The following is a 15,965-nucleotide window of genomic DNA, read 5'->3' on the forward strand; positions in this document are numbered from 1 at the left end:
TTAGTCACCCGTACGTCTAACTAAACCCAAGGGCTGCCCATTACCGACCTATCACGCTGCACGCTTAACATCAGCGCGAGATCTCGCCCGTCCACCATCTGTCCATTCACTTCACGGATATATAGCAGCCACTGAGTCAAGGTAAGTCCTCTCTACCATCCCTAATACCTTCTCGGCCCGAAGTTGCACGCACCCCACTCCTTTTGCGGCAGGGGAACCCTGCACACAAACAGACACAAAGTATTTGTGTGTGGGTGTGTGTGTGCAGGCTACCGGGCACAACATAAATCACCCAGATTTTACCCCTATGCCCATACACTATGTAGAAATGTTTATTAAATGTTTTAATGTTTTCTAATGTTATAAATGTTTGAAATGCTTTTAAATGGATTTTGATCTCAGGCAAACCAATGACTACTGAGGTGTAGCATTGTATTGTTTTATGATTAATTAATGAACATAATGTTTTATGATGCAACTAATTTACATGAGGTAACCATATGGGACACCACATTACGTAGCATAATTAGAAGAGACACCACCATATTTATGTATTTAGTATACAGGATGAGCTACGGGTTGTGTTTATATGGAATAAAACACAATTATCCGCAGCAACATCAGAGGCAATACCACCTTGTATCATACCACCCCCTATGAAATACTATTTTTGCCATATCTCCAAGTAGATCACGCAGCTGTTAGTGTGTGGTATGGGGTATAGAGTACTACTGCCCCCCTGAATCTACTACTTTTATATAATCTATCTAGACTCATATGGTCTTGTGTTACTATCGGTATCTATGTGTATCTGGTTTAGCCACTTGCCGACGGCTACACGCCAGTAGGCGTGGCCGCGGCGGCAGCCCCAGGACCGCCTAACGCCGATTGGCGGAAAGTCCTGGGGCTTGCATTTGCAGGAGATCGCGCGCAGGATGCGCGCGCATCTCCTGCTTGGTGGGCGGAGCGGAGCTCCGCCTTCAGTCTCCGAGCGGCTACTGCCGCTCGGGAGACTGTTAGACGGCGATCACGCCGTCTATATACTACGCGCAGCGCTGTGATGAGCAGCAGCGCTGCACTGGGGACAGCCGTGTGACACGGCTGTCCCCATGGGGGACAAGAGAGCGATCGGCTCTCATAGGCAGAAGCCTATGACAGCCGATTGCGTGATTGGCCGGCTGGGGGGGACGGAGGGAGGGAGGGGATTTAAAGGAAGAGGGTTTTTTGAAAAAAAAGCAGCAACATAAATATTTATTAAAAAAAAAATAAACGGGGGGAGCGATCAGACCCCACCAACAGAGAGCTCTGTTGGTGGGGAGAAAAGGGGGGGGGAATCACTCGTGTGCTATGTTGTGCGGCCCTGCAGCTTGGCCTTAAAGCTGCAGTGGCCTTTTAAACTAAAAATTGCCTGGTCACTAGGGGGGTTTAGCCCTGCAGTCCTCAAGAGGTTAATTGTATGTTTTTTTTATTTTATTTTTTATGATTTTAAGTTAAAAACTGACTGTTTCTGACCGCTGCTTTTTTAATATTTTTTTTATAATTTTAAAGGCACTGTCACTGACCTGAGGAAGCGGTTTTGACCGTGAAACGCGTTGTCTTGTGCAAAATAAAATTGAATTTCAAAAGCATAAACTCCCATTTGTATACCTCCCAAAAGGGGACACCTAGAAGGTAGGATCACACCATTTTTTATTGAATGCTGTATCTACCATATAGAGTGAATATAACATTCTGTTCTACTGGGCGCCTCCTACCCTTTCCACAAAAATATAAGCTGTTAGTTACCCTGTGCCAGTACTGATAATAAATTAGCTACTGTGTGTACGTATCGATTTCTGCCTTAATAATGTCTCTGAACCCTCCCCGCTGCTTCTGTAGAGTTAAAGAGGAACTCCAGTGAAAGTAATGTAATAAAAAAGTGCTTGATTTTTAAAATAATTATGTATAAATGGTGTAGTCAGTGTTTGCTCATTGTAAAATATTTCCTCTCCCTGATTTACATTCAGACATTTATCATATGGTGACATTTTCACTGCTGGCAGGTGATGTCACTGGGAGGAGATGCGGCTTGCTTTTTTGACAGTTGGAAACAGCTGTTATTTCCCACAATGCAGACAGCAATCTGTCAGGACCATGGTCCTGACATCACACTGTGGGAGGGGTTTCACCACAATATCAGCCATACAGAGCCCCCTGATGATCGTTTGAGAAAAGGTAAAGATTTCTCATGGGAAAGGGGGTATCAGCTACTGATTGGGATGAAGTTCAATTCTTGGTCACGGTTTCTCTTTAAATAGATTTTCTGCATTCATCACTCTCCTTCCTTTCAAACACTGATAACATCTGCCAGCACAGAGTACAAGGCTGCTTCCGACTTTATTTTCAATGTAAACAGCTGCAGGAGATCAGATTGGTTTGTGAACCACAAGCAAAATCAAGACTACAAGTGTGTGTTACATTATTTATCAGAGCAGCATTGATTTTAAGCACTCTTAAGTTCACGAGCTGTTTAGAAGGCTGGGATTACTCACGTGGAGCCTGGGTAAATATAGCCGGTTCCTCCTCTTCACACCTAGAGCTGGCTGGCATTTCCGAGGCTGTGACAAGCTCTTCTCCATCATCTCAGCACGTTTCCATAGAGAGTGCACATAAGTCACTGTGAAGAGGCACAGCGAAGCGCAGGTGGCCCCGTGCTCACACAACGAAGACGCCTGCTCTTCACGCGGCCGCCACGTTTAATTAATAGCCAGTCATTAGACAGAGCGCTGAACATCTGCTACGGAGCGCTGGCCCGTTTGATGAACTCGGAGACGCTCGACGAGATGAGGTTCTGGAAGCAAGACAAGAATTTGTCGTTGTTACGCCTAAGGAATCTTACCGAGATGGTTTAACCACTTCAGGACCACAGGGCTAAAAGACCAGGTTATTTTTTATTAAATTGGCCACTGTAGCTTTAAGGCCAAGCTGCAGGGCCGCACAACACAGAACACTAGTGATCCCCCCCCCTTTTCTCCCCACCAACAGAGCTCTCTGTTGGTGGGGTCTGATGCCCCCCCCCCCCTTCTTGTTTATTTAATTTTTTTTAAATAAATATTTGCTTTTAATAAAATGTACAATTTTTTTGTTCCGGTTTCCCTGCTCCCCCCCTCCCCCGCTAGACAATCAGCGTGATCAGCTGTCATAGGCTTCAGACTATGACTGCCGATCACTCCCCAGCCTATGGAGGGGACAGCCGTGTGACACGGCTGTCCCCAGTACAGCGCTGCTGCAGATTGCAGCGTTGTACATGGTAATTAGACGCCGGCTTCGCCGGCTAACAGACTCCCGAGCGGCGGTCGCCGCTCAAAGGCTGAAGGCGGGGCGGAGCTCCACCTCTCAAGCAGGAGATGCGCGCGATCTCCTGCAAACTGCAACCCCAGGACTTGACGCCAATTGGCGTTAGGCGGACCTGAGGCTGCTGCCGTGGCCATGCCCATAGGCGTGGGGTGGTCACTAGGTAGTTAAAGAGGAACCCCAGGATGAGAAACACAGTATAGCTGAAAAAGTCTGCTTTACCATAAATGGCAATGGCAATGCCATGGGCGTAGCAATCACTCCTGCAACCCCTACCAACGCAGGGGGGCCCAGAGGCTTTGGGGGGCCCTCCTCTTCCCTCTCCCCAACTGCAAGTGCACCCAATTAGCAAAAAAAAAACCTCCCTGTTCGCTCAAAAAAAAAAAATGTGCGGGAGCATGTGTAATTTGTTTCCTGCTTCCATATGCTGTTTAACAACAGAACACTCTCTGCTGCCGTTCGCTGGCTGGCTCGTGACTCGCATAGGGTTTTGGGACCAAAGGGGGTGGGGTCCCCATGCTATCATTTTTGCAGGGGGGCCCTATTGAGTCTAGTTACGCCCCTGGCCATTGCTATGGACTTTTTTCATTTTTATACATATATCGGGGTCGATTCATAAAACATTACCACATTCGCTAATGCAGAAAACCGATAACTTTACCAAACACTTAGGAAAATGTCAATTCATAAAGGCTGCTACTGAGCAATGAGGTAAATTACCGACTTTTGCGGTAAATACCTCAACACATGTCAGTAAAATGTCAATTCATAAAGCCTACAACAAGGAGTAAAGCCACAAAAATTACCGTCTGCTTTGAAGGGGTATAAAGAATGCTGAGTCCGTGACTCACAAACATAAGCAGTGAGAACTGTGACTGACAGGAGTGGGGGGCCAATAGAAACAGCCCCTGTCTTCAGCAAGTCTGGATGTTGGAATCTGATAGGACCCGCAGCCTTCCCCAGCAGGACAAGTTTTTAAACCCCCCAGGCAGCAGCAGAGCAATCAGAACAAAACAGGCTTCCCCTGAATACCTTCGGCTGTTTAACCTCTTGGGTTCCTGTTTGAAGATGTGTAGGAGCTAGTGGGGGAAATCACCTAAGCATGGCATGTATAAAGTTTCTTGAAGTTCTTCTAAGCTGTGGCAATTAAATAGAATATTAAGAAAGACTAATAGACAAATTCAGAGCAAGCAGAGGCGGTATAACAAAACATGTACATCTAAAGGGATGTCCGGATGCCTCGCAATGCCCTCACTGCACGGAACAGCTTCTAACAACACAGAGACACTCCACACTGCTCTGCTGTTACCGCAAAGCTTTTTGTCAATGGGCTTGGGTAATTTACTGAACTTCTACCGCACCTGTGCAAATTTTTATGAATTGGCAAACAAAAGTCTAAAATACTGAATGCGATATTTTCCCACCCAGTTTTTTTTTTTGCACAGCCTTTTATGAATCAATCCCATTATCTAAGAAAAAAAAAAAGTGCACCTCTCATATGTTCGAAAAATCCCATGAAAAGATATAATAAATTTAAACGCGTGCTTTTAAGAGGATATGCTCTACTTTAGGCCATTCCCCCTTTGACCTAAGGCCAAATTGTACTCCCACTACATATCTACCTAAAGGTATAAATAGTTTATACTACCCCAGCTCTTGCCCTCCCCATTTCTTTAGCTTGTAAGCTCCCAAGGACAGGGCTCTCTCACCCTTTTGTGTTTTTGAATTTGCTATACATTTTATTCATCCTGTTACTTTTGTTACTGTTATTACCATTTCTGTATTTTGTGCCAATTCTGTATATTGTAGATTGGTGATACCACTGTCTGTATTATTCTGTACCCCACGTTTGCTTCTTACTTTATACAGCGGCACGGAATATTTCGGTGCTTTATAAATCAAAAATAATGATGGGAGGACGCTGAAGATATGACACTTGTAAAGCAGTAAGTGTACAGCTTGTACAACAATGTAAATTTGCTGTCTAATCAAAATAACCCAACACACATCCATGAGTGTCTAGCCCACTGGTAACAAAAGTGAGAAGACCCCCTAAGTGAAGGATAATGTTCTGCCCAGTTAGACATTTTCCTTCTCACCGGGGTCATGTTAAATTTAGTGTTACAGCAGATTATCCAGAACTCAACCAACCAGAAGTCTCAACCAACACAACAAATTTTTGGTGGTACTCACAGTGGTGAAGGCCAACTTCATAGGCTTTTTGAAGGCTCTGCTGTGCTTTAAGACTAGATTCCATGGCCCTTACAAGGTTAATATACTTTCAATTACTGTATTTTAACATTTAATGCAGAGTTCATAGTATGTATACAGAGTCGGGTATTGTACTGTATTAACTAGGCCTATTTTTAACATTCAGTCTCCAGCAACCAGTTTGCACACTTACCCGGCATCAGCCAATCCCCGAGGGTGCCGGGTAACAGGGACTTTGCTGAACAAGGTTTTGGTTGTGAATGGGGCGTAGGTGTGGTAAATGTGGTGTTATCGCTCTCGCACACTCATACTGGTCACTGGAAGTTTAACATGGAACCTCATGGCAGAGAAATCTCTGAAGATGAAAAAAAAGAATTGTTGCTTTAAATAAAGGTGGTCCATGCTATAAGTAGATTGCTAGCACACTAAGGCTCCCTGCACACTGCAAATCCGATTCGCGATCCCGATTTTCCCTGGAAGAAACGCAGCATGCAGTAACGATTAAAATCGGAATCGCATGTAAAAAAAACTATTCGGAATCACATGCAGTGTGCAGGGAGCCTTAAACGGAGCTGCGGTACGTTGGCCAAAACCATACAGCAGTTTAAAATAACAGTTTCCACTCAGAACAGGCCTTGCCATGGTCAACCAAAGCAGTTGAGTGCTGGCAGCATTGCTGCAGAGGTTGTATGGGTGGGGGGTCAGCCTGTCAGTGCTTAAACCATACTCTGTCTGCACACCACATCAAATTGGGCTGCAAGGCTGTCATCTCAAAGAAGCCTCTTCTAAAGATGATGCACAAGAAAGCCCACAAATGTTTCCAGAAGACAAGCAGACTAAGGACATGGGTTACTGGACCTATGTCCTGTGGTCTAATGAGACCAAGATAAGCTTATTTGCTACAGGTGGTGTCAAGCATGTGTGGCGGCAACCTGGAGAGGAGTGCAAAAGCAAACGTGTCTTGTCTACAGTCATGCATGGTGGTGGAACTGTATTTACAGTTTGGGGCTGCATTAGTGCTGTTGACACTGGGGAGTTACGGTTCACTGAGGGAACCATGAATGCCAACATACTGTGGCATACTGAAGTAGAGCATGAAAATTATGGCTGTGTGTTATTTTGATGAGACAGCAAATTTACACTGTTATACAAGCTGTATAGTGACTGATTTATATTGTATCCAAATGTCATATCTCCAAACCTAAACCTATATCTGCAAACCTTGAAGAATATCTCCAAATCTTGAAGAAACTAAGTATATATCGAAGCAGTGGCCAACAGCCCGGTCCTTGTGTGCTGGAACCCATTAGGTCAGGGCTTCCCAAGAAGAGATCCACAAAAGGTAGTTAAAGTAAACCAGAATTCACAGCCTTAAAATAATCGATACTTACCAATTGCTTCCTCCAACACCATAAACATGTGTGAGTCCCTCGCCGTCCTCCCGTGGTCTGCCGTTCAGTCGCGATCTGGCCCAGTAACTGGCTGAGTCATGGTCTTCTGCGCATGTGCGGGATGTCCGCGCATGCGCAGAAGACCCAGACTGGACCCGACTAAGCCTGCTACTGGGGCTGATCGCGGCTGAACAACAGACTGCTGGAGGACGGCGAGGGACTTTGTAGCCCTGGGTAAGTATCGATTCTTTTAAGGCTGTGATCTCTGGTACACTTTAATCAGCTCTGCTGAGATACTAATTAGCTTACCTGTGAAGGTTTGTGGTTTTCTGAAAAACATGCACAGTTGTTGGTACTTGAGGACAGGTTTGGAAAGCCCTGCCTTAGGTCTCAGGAGCTCATGTGATAAACCTCTTTACAAGGGATCAAACCTTCTGTTTGTTCTAAATCAAAAGTAACAACTAAACATACACGCATGTCTTTTTTTGTACAAGCCAAGCCCTAGTTTTCTGGAGTCCATTAGGTCGCGAAGGGTCATGTGATAAACCCCTCTACAGGGATGAAATATAGATACCCTATATTAAAGAAGCATCGTCCAACAACCTTTCCCTGGTGTGCTGGAGACCCTTAGGTATCAGAAGGTCATGTGATAAAACCCTCTACAGGGATGAAACTTACTGTTTGTCCCAAATCAAAAGAATCGACTACAAAATACAAGCAAGTTTTTTTTTTTTTTTTGCAAAATTCGGATAACCTATATCGAAGAAGCATTGGCCAACAGGCAAGCCCAGGCATGCTGGAGTCCAGTAGTTCACGGTGGGTCAGACTCTGCTGAGTCCCTAAGGCTGGTTTCACAGAGGGACGTTAAAGTCCCACGTTACAGCAGCCAGTAACGCAGCCTAACTCACAGCACTGTAAAATCAATTGTGCTGTTCACAGTGCCCACGTTGTGTTACATTGTAACGCAGCACGTTTAAACAAAGTGCTGCATGCTGTACGTTATACTGGGCTAAGTCACAATGCTTGCACATGCTCAGTAATGTTGGAGGAGGAGGTCTCCCCTCCTCCTCCGTGGCCAGCCACATGGCTAATTAATATTCACTGCACTGCAGAGACTGTGGTAGGACTGTAGTGTTGTCCGGATCATGAGCGAATCGTTCATTTGATCCGGATTTTTTTGTGAGTCGAATCATCCGGATCATCACAATGAAAGATTCGGTTCACAGTGGATGTCTGTCTGGAAGAAACAGGAACATACAGAATGTACAGTGCAGGGAAAGTCCTGTCCTGCTAGTCATTTCACCCAGTCTGCTTCCCTAGTAAAATGATTCAAATGACTCGGTTTAAAGATCCGGATCTTTTCAATGATCCGATTCAAATGATCCGAACCCTTAAAAAGATCTGGACTTCCTATCACTAACCTGGAGCTGCTGCTTGGAGAGCTGCATAACGCAGCTCAATCTGATGTCCAACTTCAACACCACCATACGTTGCGTTAGGGGCACGTTATGCGACCATAATGTCCCCTAAAACGCAACGTCTTGGTGTGTAAGTAGCCTAAGAGTAAAAGAACTCTGCAGATGAACACTAGAGGGGGTGGAAGGGCTACTATTTATTTGTGCATTAAATTTCATTATTAAACAGTTTTACCACAATCTGTGGAAATGACTTGCAAAGCAATTTTATAACAAATTGTACAGCCAGACGTAATAAAACTCAGAATGAGCCCTCATTTAAAACACATCCTCATTTGCCTTTAGCCGCATACATTATCCCGCCATTATAAAGGCAGCATTCACGGGATGATGGGACTCCCAGCAGCCGTCTCTTTAGAAGGATTTTTCTTTCGATACAGCGGTAATGACCAGCTAATGTGTCGGCAGAAGCGTCTGCGGTGCAGAAATGACTAACCCTGGGATAAAACCGGCAACCACCTGCTCATAATAACTCTAGTGGCTTAATAACACTCAGGACATTGATTACCTGTTAAGAGGAATAAAGACCACAACATGAAAAGGGCTGCACTGTGGTTAATGAGCAGGGAACTGCACAATGCAGTTTTACGTGACGTTATAATGGCCTATTACCGGGAGGCTTCTACCTTCGTTAGGAATATAACTACAATTTAAAGTGGACCTGATCTCTTGCACAGGACACAAGGAAAACACAGAGAAATGCTCCCTGTATGTATTTATAGAGTTTAGCCTGTCTAATTCCCCCTCATCTGTGACTAAGCACAAGTTGTAATTTGATCTCTCAGCTGTGTCAGCTGGCTGCCTCGGCAGAGCAGCTAATATGTAAACACATGAGGCTTGATTCACTAAGACAAATAGCATGCCTTATCAACGTTAACATGCCTTATTAGAGTAGCATAACACGCACTACACACTTATGCCTGCTAATTGGCAATGGCGAGAGCTCCACTCGTCCTACCTTGAGCCCCTGTGGGTTCATAGCGCTCGCTATGCTACTCTGATAAGGCGTGTTAACTTTAATAATGCATTTTATTTGTATTAGTGAATCAATGTTAACTCTGTCTGCTTCCATGAAAGCAGAAAGTAGACACACTGCAGCTTTATTGCAGAGTTTGTATCAGCTGTAAAAAAAGAAATGTTTTCATTTCAAGGTTTTTATGTTTTTGCTTATCTTTTAGAGCAGAGAGAAAGTTGTGAGTTTAGGTCCGCTTTAAAGGGCACTTCCATGAAAGGCTATTGGATTGCTCACTAGATCGGAATAACTTATGTAATCTACAATGTTCAAAAAAATATTGTTCTTCCTAGAAGTATGAGGTGCGGAAATTGTGATATTTCTCAGATTCGGGTGTACACTCCCGATGATGTTGGCGTGGCGCGGACACATGCCCGTGCATGTGCAGAAGATGCCTTCCCATCGGGAGTTAGCGATACTGCAGAGACTGCCAACAGGCCCGGGAGAAGACCGGAGTTGCGGCGAGGGACAATTGTGACCTCTAGAGGATGGAAGAAGCCCCAGGTAAGAAAAGACAGATGTATTTCTTTGCCTCGTATGACCTTTAAAGGGAACCTGAAGCATAGGCATATGAGCTATATGTATAAGAGGTATATGGAGGATTCCATATTTACTTCCTTTTAAGCAATACCAGTTGCCTGGCTATCCTGCTGGTATCTTTTGTTGCAGTAATGTCTGAATCACACACCTGAAACAAGTGAAGAATCTTGACAATTTTGTCAGAAACACCTTATCTGCATGCTTGTTCAGTGTCTGTGGCTAAAAGTATTAGAGGCAGAGGATCAGCAGGATAGCCAGGCAACTGGTATAGTTTAAAAGGAAATAAATATGGCTGCCTCCGTATCCTTCTTCCTTCAGGTCCCCTTTAAGTTGAGAAGGTGAGGCTGGTTTCACACTGTTAATTGCCGTTAGCGATGCGGTGCATTGTGCCGGCCTCCCCGCCAAAAGCAGGCCTTCAGGGAACATTGCGCTAGTACACAGTGTTCCCTGTCTGGCATTAGGCCAAGCAGGAAGTGACTACACTTGCAGTGACTTCCTGCTTCGGGTATGCAGGAGTGCACAGAAGCATATTGTATGCCCACCGCGACCCCAACTTCTTTAAAGAAGCCCGCATCGCCATAGACTAACATGAATTCCGGGCCCTCAAGGGGGAGCTGGTAGGTGGAGGCATTCCCCCCCCAAAAAAACGAAGGGCTGATTTACACTGGCTATATCTCCAAAAATCAGTAGCGCTGTGGTAAGCACCCTTGGATAGTATGGTTCCACCTCCAGAGATTCCAAACAATATTGGTTCTTCTCCTAAACGTGCAACTCAGTGCACAAAAAAAGGAAAGGAAAATGTGGAGTCTCTCAGTGGAATAATCAACTGCAAATTTTATTCAAATGGATGAATTTTAAAAACAGATAAGATCAACTCACATCTAGAGGGTCCTACTCCAGTAGGAACCCCTCTGGCAATACACGCTTCCCACTCCTTGTGGTACTACACCTCTTAACGATCAAAAGTGGCGTTGCCCGCTCTCTTCCCGACTAGTTTCGGCCTTCCGCCGTCATCAGGGGGTATGAGAGCGGGCGGGCAAACCATACATATATATACAAATAGCCATAATTACCTATCACCAGTCAGCATGATTCCGAAATAACAGCCGCCGCTCGTGGCGGACACTTCCGGCTATCATCAGAACTACTTCCGGTTCATTGAATGAACCAGGCCGTCACTGGAGCGCACCTGCGCCTCACCGTGATACACGGCCGTTGTTGGAGCGCAGTTGCGCTTCATCATAGTACGCGGCTAGTACGCTGCGCAAAAAACTATCTATTTATAATAGTGAGCCATGCTGACTTATGTGAAGGGCTTCGTTATTACAATAAATTAATATACATTAAAATCATATGATATCAAGCAAGTATCGTAGTACATCGGCACAGGATTTAACTATTAAAATTCTAACACAGCCTCTGCATAACAATTAATGTAAAAATATGTAAAAACATATACAAGAACCAACATAATTAAGATGAGCGTTGTCTCACATAAAAGAATATAAATAAATAGGTATATATGTAATCTTGTCTACATTGATACAATATTTCCATGTTTCTCTTCCACAAGCTCCCTCTTGTGGTGAAAAAGCGAAATGTTCTTCTTGTTCTATATTTTTACCATAATATTCAAACTAGACAGGAATCCTCCTACTCCATCTTGTGGACAAGTAGTATATTGCACATATGTCCCTTATGTTGTAAACAGTACACTATATTTCCCAGTAAATAATTGCACTTAAGTTGAAATGGGGAACAGCTTACCATCTCAATCCATTATCTTTTCATTACGTTGTAGCCACATATACATATCCTCACCTCTAAAATTTCTTTCAAGTATTTTTAACTGTTGGCCAAAAAACAATTTAAGTTAAAATCTATATTTAGACCATTCGGATGCATACAGTTCAGTTTCACTATCCAATTCATCTCCAACTTTGCCAGATCTCTATCCATGTTATTTCCTCTCCAATTTCTCTTTATTTGGTCAATAGCTGTAAAAACCAAACCCCTAGGATCACAACCATGTTTTTCTTTAAAATGTGCTGAGACAGAGTGATCCATAAAACCACTACGTATATTCTTTACATGCTCATAGGTTCTCTCCCTGAGTGCCCGCGTTGTTAGACCCACATATTGTAGACCACACGGGCACCCAATGATATATGAAAGAACCAGAAGTATCAATGATTACAGATTATAGTGTGCAACATAGAGACATTAAAAAAATTCTACAAAGACACTGGCACATCCTGCGGGCGGACCATGAATTGTCACATTTTATATCTGAAAAACCCAGAGTGATATTTAGAAGAGCACCAAATGTGAGAGATTTAATAACAAAAAGTGCTATAGACATTCCAAACCAATCAACTGGCACTCTGGGTAACTTTAAAGGGTTCTATAAATGTGGCTTTTGCTTTGCATGTAGACACTGTCCAAATGTTGCCCGAAGAACTTCTTCCTTTACTAGTAGAATGGGAGGAGATATCTTCCCGATTAAGAACCTTTTGAATTGTGAATCCAAAATGGTGGTTTATCTCCTTGGGTGCCCGTGTGGTCTACAATATGTGGGTCTAACAACGCGGGCACTCAGGGAGAGAACCTATGAGCATGTAAAGAATATACGTAGTGGTTTTATGGATCACTCTGTCTCAGCACATTTTAAAGAAAAACATGGTTGTGATCCTAGGGGTTTGGTTTTTACAGCTATTGACCAAATAAAGAGAAATTGGAGAGGAAATAACATGGATAGAGATCTGGCAAAGTTGGAGATGAATTGGATAGTGAAACTGAACTGTATGCATCCGAATGGTCTAAATATAGATTTTAACTTAAATTGTTTTTTGGCCAACAGTTGAAAATACTTGAAAGAAATTTAAGAGGTGAGGATATGTATATGTGGCTACAACGTAATGAAAAGATAATGGATTGAGATGGTAAGCTGTTCCCCATTTCAACTTAAGTGCAATTATTTACTGGGAAATATAGTGTACTGTTTACAACATAAGGGACATATGTGCAATATACTACTTGTCCACAAGATGGAGTAGGAGGATTCCTGTCTAGTTTGAATATTATGGTAAAAATATAGAACAAGAAGAACATTTCGCTTTTTCACCACAAGAGGGAGCTTGTGGAAGAGAAACATGGAAATATTGTATCAATGTAGACAAGATTACATATATACCTATTTATTTATATTCTTTTATGTGAGACAACGCTCATCTTAATTATGTTGGTTCTTGTATATGTTTTTACATATTTTTACATTAATTGTTATGCAGAGGCTGTGTTAGAATTTTAATAGTTAAATCCTGTGCCGATGTACTACGATACTTGCTTGATATCATATGATTTTAATGTATATTAATTTATTGTAATAACGAAGCCCTTCACATAAGTCAGCATGGCTCACTATTATAAATAGATAGTTTTTTGCGCAGCGTACTAGCCGCGTACTATGATGAAGCGCAACTGCGCTCCAACAACGGCCGTGTATCACGGTGAGGCGCAGGTGCGCTCCAGTGACGGCCTGGTTCATTCAATGAACCGGAAGTAGTTCTGATGATAGCCGGAAGTGTCCGCCACGAGCGGCGGCTGTCATTTCGGAATCATGCTGACTGGTGATAGGTAATTATGGCTATTTGTATATATATGTATGGTTTGCCCGCCCGCTCTCATACCCCCTGATGACGGCGGAAGGCCGAAACTAGTCGGGAAGAGAGCGGGCAACGCCACTTTTGATCGTTAAGAGGTGTAGTACCACAAGGAGTGGGAAGCGTGTATTGCCAGAGGGGTTCCTACTGGAGTAGGACCCTCTAGATGTGAGTTGATCTTATCTGTTTTTAAAATTCATCCATTTGAATAAAATTTGCAGTTGATTATTCCACTGAGAGACTCCACATTTTCCTTTCCTTTTTTTGTGCACTGAGTTGCACGTTTAGGAGAAGAACCAATATTGTTTGGAATCTCTGGAGGTGGAACCATACTATCCAAGGGTGCTTACCACAGCGCTACTGATTTTTGGAGATATATCTACTGTTCTGGAGGCTGAGGATTCACCCCTACAGTGGCTGCAGTGTGTATCCTTGTAAAAAATACTGATCGGTATCACGTGAGGCGCCTCTATTTTTCTGTTGATTTACACTGGCACTTTCAGGGAAATGGATTTGTGATGATGGCTCCGATTTCCATTCAAACGGATCCTGTGCCATTTCCGTTTAGTTAGTTTAGTTCCGTTTTGCCGTATCCTCCCAGACCTCCATCTCCAAAGTAGATTTTTGCTGCCTAGAACCGTCCGTTTTCTAGCCAGTGTGATTAAAGGATCCGTTTCTCATTGCCACCAGTGCAGTGCTTCCGCATCCGTTTCCGTTCCGCTGGGCTCCGTGGTCCAGAAAAATCTCTGCAGCTCCAAACTTGCGGTCCATTCAGCCGAACGTGCCTGGCAGATCTGTTTGAAGGGACCAATGCAAGCGGATCCACAGGTTAGTATTGGATCTGTTAGCATCCATTACGATCTGTTCCGTTACAATCCGCGATCGGGGTGTTTTTTAGAGTCAGTGTGAACTGGGCCTAAAAACAGATTAACCCTCCTGGTGGTTTATTAAAATCCGCCAGGGGGCAGCAAAGCCGTTTTTTTTTTTTCATGTAGCGAGACAAGGTCTCGCTACATGATAGCCGCTGCTCAGCGGCATCCCCCCAGCCTCCGGCGATCGGAGATCAGGAGATCCTGTTCAAAGAATGGGATCTCCTGGAGGGCTTCCCCCGTCGCCGTGGCGACGGGTGGGATGACGTCAACGACGTCGTGACGTCAAAGGGGACTCCGCTCCACCTCACAGCGCTGCCTGGCACTGATTGGCCATGCAGCGCACGGGGTCTCATTTAACCTCCCTGGCGGTAAGCCATGTGCTCAGCACGGGCTTACCGCCAGGGAGGTTAAATAGGAGAGGCAGTGGTTGGCTTACCTCTCCTTTATACAAAATAGCACCTGAGGTCCTTGTATCTTTTCACACCAGCCATGTGGCACATTTTTGTGGGTGCTGAGGAAGCAGGCAACACCCACAAAACGCATTGTCTAACCCTATTTTCTGAGCAATAAACTTTATAAATTTCCTTTGAGCTGCCCTTTTTTTTTTTGTTTACTTTATAATTCTATCCTTTCCTGGTTACTTCTGATTTCTTCAATATGAGAAGTAAAATGTATAAAATGATAAAAATAAAGAAAAACCATTGGCCCAAATTTTTTACTTTGACTGACTGGTTTTTTTTCCTTATTTCTGGGATATCTGTTATTTTCGTAAAATATTTTATTGGCATTTTAATATGTTCAAATTTAACCTTGACATTTAATATAGCCTTTCTGCCATCTACAATCGATTACACTCCAAAATCCCTTTCTTTTTTCCTGCATTTTTATATTTAATTCCCTTTTTTCTTTTTCTTTAACTTGGTTGTCCTTCATCTCTGCACTCTGCAGATGTATTCGCTTGCCTGAAAGTATCTTTCCCTCAAAGCCCATGAGAGTCCCCCAGCCACAGCTGCTCTGCCCAAGAATTCAATCAGCTCCAGTCCTCTAAATTGCACTAAATTTTATTTGAAGGCTACCAGGTGGAATATGACCCTATCTGACCTCTGGTCGTTTAATCCAAGTAATTTTGGATAATTTTACAACTATTGTTGCTGTATATATGCTGCTAGGTTGGCTATCGCCTGTGGTCAGTTATTGGCTTTAAGCCCAAACAGCTCTATGCTAGAGATGGCCCAGACTGTTCACCTGGTGAGTAGTTCATGGCGAACAACGAGTATTCGCAACTATTTGCAAGCATATGATGTGTTTGACCCGCCCCCTATACACAATAATGGAGCTAAAAATTGACACCTCATCCCAGAGTCAGCAGACACATGGCAGCCAATAAGCTATCCCTCCCACCTGGACCACCCCCTCCACCTATCATAAAGCCAGCACAGCAGCCATTTTACCCTCTGACTGTGGATGCT

General features: G+C 43.8%; 1 long non-coding RNA gene across 3 annotated transcripts in view; it reads left to right on the forward strand.

Annotated features, from left to right (window-relative positions):
* Positions 1-15,965, forward strand: part of LOC137541206 (uncharacterized) — a 426,898-nt gene that overhangs the window by 160,575 nt on the left and 250,358 nt on the right. For all 3 annotated transcript variants that reach the window (XR_011025103.1, XR_011025104.1, XR_011025105.1), the window contains exon 3: positions 1,549-1,671. This is a non-coding gene — a long non-coding RNA (uncharacterized lncRNA). The remainder of the gene's footprint in view (positions 1-1,548; positions 1,672-15,965) is intronic.

This window comes from Hyperolius riggenbachi, chromosome 12 (genome assembly GCF_040937935.1).
Source record: "Hyperolius riggenbachi isolate aHypRig1 chromosome 12, aHypRig1.pri, whole genome shotgun sequence".
Taxonomy (NCBI): Eukaryota; Metazoa; Chordata; class Amphibia; order Anura; family Hyperoliidae; genus Hyperolius; species Hyperolius riggenbachi.